We start from the raw sequence: 7,110 nt of genomic DNA on the forward strand, positions 1-7,110 counted from the left end.
GAGGAGGGACAGGAAATAAGGAGTGATAGGAGAGGAAGGTGGAAAGGAGATGGGAAGGGACAAGAGAAATGGAGGGGACAGGAATGACGACGGGACAGGATATGAGAGAGAAAAGAGATGAGGAGGGACATGACATGGGGAGGGAGAGGAGATGAGGAGGGACAGGACATGGGGACGATCAAGGGATGAGGAGGGGAAAGGAGATGAGGAGGGGACAGCAGATGAGGAGGGACAGGTTACTGGGAGCGACAGGAATTGAGGAGGGGACAGGAAATTGGGAAGGACAGGATATGAGGATGGGACAGAAGATGAGGAGGGGACAGGAAATGAGGATGGACGTAGGATGGGGAAAGGACAGGAGATGAGGAAGGACAGACCATGGAGAAGGGACAGGATGACGATTGACAGGAAATGGGAAGGGACAGAAGATGGGAAGAGATAGGAGATGGGGAGAGAAAGGAGATGGGGAGGTTACAGAGGTGAGGAGGGATAGGTGATTAGAAAGGTCAGGAGATGAGGAGGGACCAGAGATGAGTAGAGAAAGGAAATGGGGAGGGACAGGAGATGAACAGGGACAGGAAATGAGGACGGACAGGAAATGAGGACAGGAGATGTGGAGGGAAAGGAGATGAGGATGGACAGTGTAAGAGGAGGAGAAACAGGAGATTAGGAGGGAGAAGAGATGAGGAGGGGCAGGTGTTGAGGAGGGGACAGGAGATGAGGAGGGACAGGAGAGGAGGAGGGACAGGAGAGGTAGAGGGACAGGAGATGAGGAGGGAAGACTATATGAGGAGGAATAGGAGGGGCGGAGAGGACAGAAAATGAGGAGTGACAGGAGATGGGAAGGGACAAGAGAAAGGGAGGAACAGGAATGAGGAGAGGATAGGAGATGAGGGCAAAATAAGATGAGGAGGGACAGAACAAGGGGAGGGACAGGAGACGATGAGGGGACAGGAGATGAGGGTGTAGATGAGATGAGGTCAGAGAAATGATGGGGAGTGGAGAGTAGATGATTATGGACAGTAGATGAGGAGGGAGAGTAAACTGGAGGATATAGGTGATGCGGAGGAGACAGGAGATGGGAGGGGAGAGAAGATGAAGGGGGACAGGAAATGAGGAGGGACAGGAGAGGGAAGGGAAAGGAGACTTGGAGGAACAGGAGATGGGGAGGAGACTGGAGATGAGGAGAGACAGGAGATGGGGAGGATCAGGAGATGTGGAGGAACAGGAGATGAGGAGGCACAGGAGATGAGGAGGGAAAGGAGATGGGGAAGGATAGGAGATGAGAAGGAACAGGAGATGTGGAAGGACAGGATATGAGGAGAAACAGGAGATGAGGAGTGAGACTAGATTAGGAGGGTGAGGAGATGAGGAGGGAGAGGGGATGAGGAGGGAGAGATGAGGAGGGACAGGAAATGAGGAGGTACAGGAGAGGAGGATGGACAGGAGAGAGGAAGGGACAAGAGAAAGGGATGGGACAGGAATGAGGAGGGGACAGGATATGAGGGGGAAAGGAGATGAGGAGGGACAGGACATGGTGAGGGACAGGAGATGAGGAGGGACAGGAAGTGAGGAGGGACAGGAGAGGAGGATGGACAGGAGATGGGAAGGGATAAGAGAAAGGGATGGGACAGGAATGAGGAGGGGACAGGATATGAGGGGGAAAGATGAGGAGGGATAGGACATGGGGAGGTTCAAGGGATGAGAAGTAGACAGGAGATGAGGAAGGGACAGCTGTTGAGGATTGACAGGAAATTGGGAGGGACAGGTGATGAGGAGGGGACAGGAAATTGGGAGAGACAGGATATGAGGATGGGAAAAAGGTGAGGAGGGGACAGGAAATGAGGACGGACAGAGGATAGGGAAAGGACAAGAGATGAGGACAGACAGAGGATGAGGAAGGGACAGGAGATGAGGATGGACAGCAAATGGGGAGGGACAGTAGATGAGGAGGGACAGGTGATGTGGAGGAGACTGGAGATGAGGAGGGACAGGAGAGGAGGAGAAACAGGAGATGAGGAGGGAAAAGAGATGAGGTTGGTCACGAAATGAGGAATGGACTGGAGATTAGGAGGGACAGGAGATGGGAAGGGAGAATAGAAAGGGAGGGAACAGGAATGAGGAGGGGACAGGAGATGAGGAGGGATAGCTGATGAGGAGGGACAGGAAATTGGGAGGGACAGGAGGTTAGGAGGGGACAGGAAATTGGGAGGGACAGGATATGAGAATGGGACAGAAGATGAGGAGGGACAGAAAATGAGGACGGACAGAGGATGGGGAAAGGAATGGAGATGAGGACGGAGAGATGATGAGGAAGGGAAAGGAGATGAGGATGGACAGGAAATGGGGCGGACAGTAGATGGGGAGGGACAGGAGATGGGGCGAGAGAGTAGATGGGGAGGTTACAGAGGGTAAGGAGGGATAGGTGATTAGAAAGGTGAGGAGATGAGGACGAATAGGAGAGGAGGAGAGAAAGGAGATGGGGAGGGAAAGGAGATGAGAAGGGACAGGAAAGGAGGAGGGACAGGAGATTTGGAGGTACAGGAGATGATGAGGACAGTATATGAGGAGTAACAGGAGATGAGGAGAGAGAGGAGATGTGGAGGGACAGGAGATGAGGAGGGGACAGGTGATGAGGAGGGAAAGGAGATGTGGTGGTGACAGGAGATGGGGAGGGACAGGGTATGAGGATGAACAGGAGATGAATAGACATAGGAGATCAGGAGGGACAGGAGATGATGAGGGAGAGGAGACGGGGAAAGACAGGAGAAGGGGTGGGACAGGAGATGAGGAGAGACAGTATATGGGGAGGTTAGAGAGTGTGAGGAGGGACAGGAGAAGTGGAGGAGACAGCAGATGAGGAGCATGAAGGCATGATGAAGGAAATGAGTTGAGGAGGGACAGGAGGGGAAAGGACAGGAGATGGGGATGGGACAGGTGATGAGGAGGCAAAGGAGATGGGGAGGGGAGAAGAGATGTGGAGTAACTGGAAATGTAGAGAAAGAGGAGATGAAAGGGACAGGAATTGAGGAGGGGATGGTAGATGAAGAGGGAAGAGGAGATGAGGAGGGTCAGGAGATGGGAAGGGTCAGGGGAGGTGGAGGAAAGTAGATGTGGAGGTGACAGGAGATGGGTAGGGACACGACATGGGGAGGGACAGGAGATAGCGATGGGTCAGGAGATGAGGAGGGAAAATAGATGAGAATGGACAGGAGATGGGGGGACTAGACACTAGCAGGGATAGGAGATGAGGAGGGGACAGGAGATGGGGAGGGACCAGAGATGAGTACGAACAGGAAATGATGAGGGACAGGAAATGAGGAGGAACAGGAGATGATGAGGTAGAGGAGATGGGGAGGGACAGGAGAAGAGGAGGAACAGGAGAGGGGGAGATACGGTAGATGATGAGTTTACAGAGGGTTAGGAGGGCCAGGAGAAGCCGAGGAGACAGGAGATGAGGTGCATGAAGAGATGATGAAGGACAGGAGATGAGGAGGGACAGGAGATGGGGAAGGACAGGAGAAGGGGCGTGGATAGGTAATGAGGAGGGCAAGGAGATTGGGAGTGCCTGGTAATGAGGAGAGACAGGAGATGCGGAGGGACAGTAAATGTGGAGGAACAGGAGATGAGTGACAGAAAATGGGTAGGAACAGGAGACAGGGAGGGTACTGGAGACGAGGAAGGACAGAAGATGACGAGGGACAGGAGAGGAGGAGGAAAGGAGATATGGAGGGACAGGAGATGAGGAGGGAGAGGTGTTGTGGGGGGACAGCAGATGAGGAGGACAGGAGATGAGGAGGGACACGGGACAAGGAGGGGACAGGGGATGAGGAGGGAAAGTAGATGTGGAGAGACAGCAGATGGGGAGGGACAGGACATGAAGAGGGTTAGGAGATGAGGATGGGACAGGAGATTAGGACAGACAGAGGATGGGGAAGGAACAGGAGTAGAAGATGGACAAGAGATGGTAAGGGACAGTAGATGAGGAGGGGACAGGTGATGCAGAAGAGATTGGATATGAGGAGGGACAAGATATGAGGAGAAACAGGAGATGAGGAGGTACAGGAGATGAGGAAGGAATAGGAGATAAGAGGGGACAGGAGATGAGAAGGGACAGGAGAGGAGGAGGGATAGGTGATGGGAAGGGACAAGAGAAAGGGTGGGAACAGAAATGAGGAGGGGACAGGAGATGAGGGAAAAATGAGATGAGGAGGGACAGGACAAGGGAGGGACAGGAGATGAGGAGGGGACAATAGATGAGGGGGGAGGAGATGAGGAAGGAGAAAAGATGGTGAGTGGAAAGTAGATGAGGATGGACAGTAGATGGGGAGGGACAGTAAATTGGAGGAGACAGGTGATGTGGAGGAGAGAGGAGATGGGGAGGGGACAGGATAGGAGGATGTAAAGGAGACGGATTGGGGATAGGAGATGAGGAGGGACAGGAGATAGTGAGGGGAGAGGAAATGAGGAGTGACAGGGAATGAGGAGTACAGGAGATGAGGAGGGACAGGAGATGGGGTGGGAGAGGAGATGTGGAAGGACACGAGATGAGGAGGGACAGCTAATGAGGAGGGAAAGTAGAAGGGCAGGGATAGGAGATGAGTAGGGACAGGAGATGTGGAGGGAGAGGAGATGAGGAGCGAGCGGAGATGAGGAGGGACAGGAGATGAGAAAGGAGAGGAGATGAGGAGGGACAGGAAATGAGGTGGGACAGTAGAGGAGGATGGAAAGGAGATGGGAACGGACAAGAGAAGTGGATGGGACAGGAATGAGGATGGCACAGGATATGAGGGGAAAAGGAGATGAGGAGGGACAGGACATGGTGAGGGAGAGGAGATGAGGAGCGACAGGACATGGGGAGGGTCAATGGAAGAGGAGGGGACAGGAGATGAAGAGGGGACAGCAGATGATGATGGGCAGGAGATTTGGAGGGACAGGAGATTCGGAGGAGACAGGAATTTGGGAGTAACAGGATATGAGAATGGGACAGAAGATGAGGAGAGGACAGGAAATGAGGACGCACAGAGGATCGGGAAACCACAGGAGATGAGGATGGACAGAGGATGGGGAAGGGACAGGAGATGAGGATGGACAGGAAATGGGGAGGGACAGAGATGAGGAGGGGACAGGTGAAGAGAAGGAGACTGGAGATGAGGAGGGACCAGATATGAGGAGATACAGGAGATGAGGAGGGACAGGAGTTGAGGAGTGTCATGAGATGAGGAAGGGACCGGAGATGAGTAGGGACAGGAGAGTTGGAGGGACAGGAGATGGGAAGGTACAAGAGTAATGGAGGGAAGCGGAATGAGGAGGGGACAGGAGAGGAGGGAATATCGAGATGAGGAAGGAGAGGACAAGGGGAGGGACAGGAGATAAGGAGGGGACACGAGATGGGGGGGCAGAGGAGATGAGGACGGACAAAAGATCGGGAGTGGAGAGTAAGAGGATAGACAGTAGATGGTGAGGGACAGTAAATTGGAGGAATCTGGTGATGTGGAGGAGACAGGAGATGGGGAGGGGACAGGATATGAGGATGGACAAGAGATGGATAGGGGATATGAGATGAGGACGGAGAGAAGATAGGGAGTGGAGAGGAGAGGAGGAGTGACAGGTAATGAGGAGTACAGGAGATGAGGAGGGATCGGAGATGAGATGAGACAGGAGATGTGGAGGGATAGGAGATGAGGAGGGAAGGATATGAGGAGTAACAGGAAAGAGGGGAGATGAGGAGGGACAGTATGTTAGGAAGGGACAGGAAATGAGGAGGGACAGGAGATGAGGAGGGACAGGACATGGGGAGGGAGAGGAGATGAGGAGGATAAGGACATGGGGAAGTCGAGGGATGAGGAGGGGACAGGAGATTTGGAGTGGACATCCGATGAGGAGAGACAGTAAAGTGGAAGCGACGGGAGATGAGGAGTGGACAAGAAATGGGGAGGGACAGATATGAGGATGGGACAGAAGATGAGGTGGAAACAGGTAATGAGGACGGACAAAGGATGGGGAAAGACAGGAGATGAGGATGGGCAGATGATGGGGAAGGGATAGGAGATGAGGATGGACAGGCAATGAGGAGGGACAGTATATGGGGTGGGACAGGAGATGGGAAGAGAGTGTAGATGGGGAGCTAACAGAGGGTGAGGAGGGATAGGTGATTATAAAGGTCAGGAGATGAGGAGGGACAGCAAATTAGGAGAGAAAGGAGATGTGGGGGGCGAGGAGATGAGTAGGGACAGGAGAAGAGGAGGTAGAGGAGATGTGGAGGGAGAGGATATGAGGAGAAACAGGAGATGAAGAGGGGAGGCGATGAGGAGGGAGAGGAGATGAGGAGGGCACAGGAGATGAGGAGGGAAGAGAAGATGGGAGGGGACAGGAGATGAGGAGGGACAGGAGAGGGGGAGCGACAGGAGATGGGAAGGGACAAGAGAAAGGGAGGGAACAGGAATGAGGAGGGGACAGGAGATAAGGGGAATTGAGATGAGGAGGGACAGGACAAGCAGAGGGACAGGAGATGAGGATGGGAAAGTTGATGAGTGTGGGAGAGCAGACGAGGATGGACAAAAGATGGGGAGGGGAGAGTAGATGAGGATAGACAGGAGATGGGGAGCGAAAGTAAATTGGAGGAGACTAGTGACGCGGAGGAGACAGGAGATGGGGAGGAGATAGGATATGAGGATGGACAGGAGATGGATAGGGGATAGGAGAGGAGGAGGGACAGGAGCTAGGGAGGGGAGAGGAGATGAGGAGTGACAGGAGATGGGGAGGGAGAAGAGAAGGGAGGGCACTGGAATGAGGAGGGGACAGGAGATGAGGGGGACAGGAGATGAGGAGGGCAGGAGATGAGCAGGCATAGGACATGGGGACGGAGAGGAGATGAGGAGGGAAAGGACATGAGGAGTAACAGGAGACGCGGAGGGGACAGGGCATGAGGAGGCACAGAAGAGGAGGAGGGACGGGAGCGGAGTTGAGACAGGTGATATAGAGGGACAGGAGATGAGGAGGGTCAGGAGTTGTGGGGGGACAGCAGATGGGGAGGATAGGAGATGAGGAGTGATAGGAGTTGAGGAGGGGACAGGAGATGAGGAGGGAAAATAGATGTGGATAGAGAGC

Source organism: Megascapheus bottae, unplaced genomic scaffold, assembly GCF_031878675.1.
Source record: "Megascapheus bottae isolate mThoBot1 unplaced genomic scaffold, mThoBot2.hap1 HAP1_SCAFFOLD_51, whole genome shotgun sequence".
NCBI classification, from domain to species: domain Eukaryota; kingdom Metazoa; phylum Chordata; class Mammalia; order Rodentia; family Geomyidae; genus Megascapheus; species Megascapheus bottae.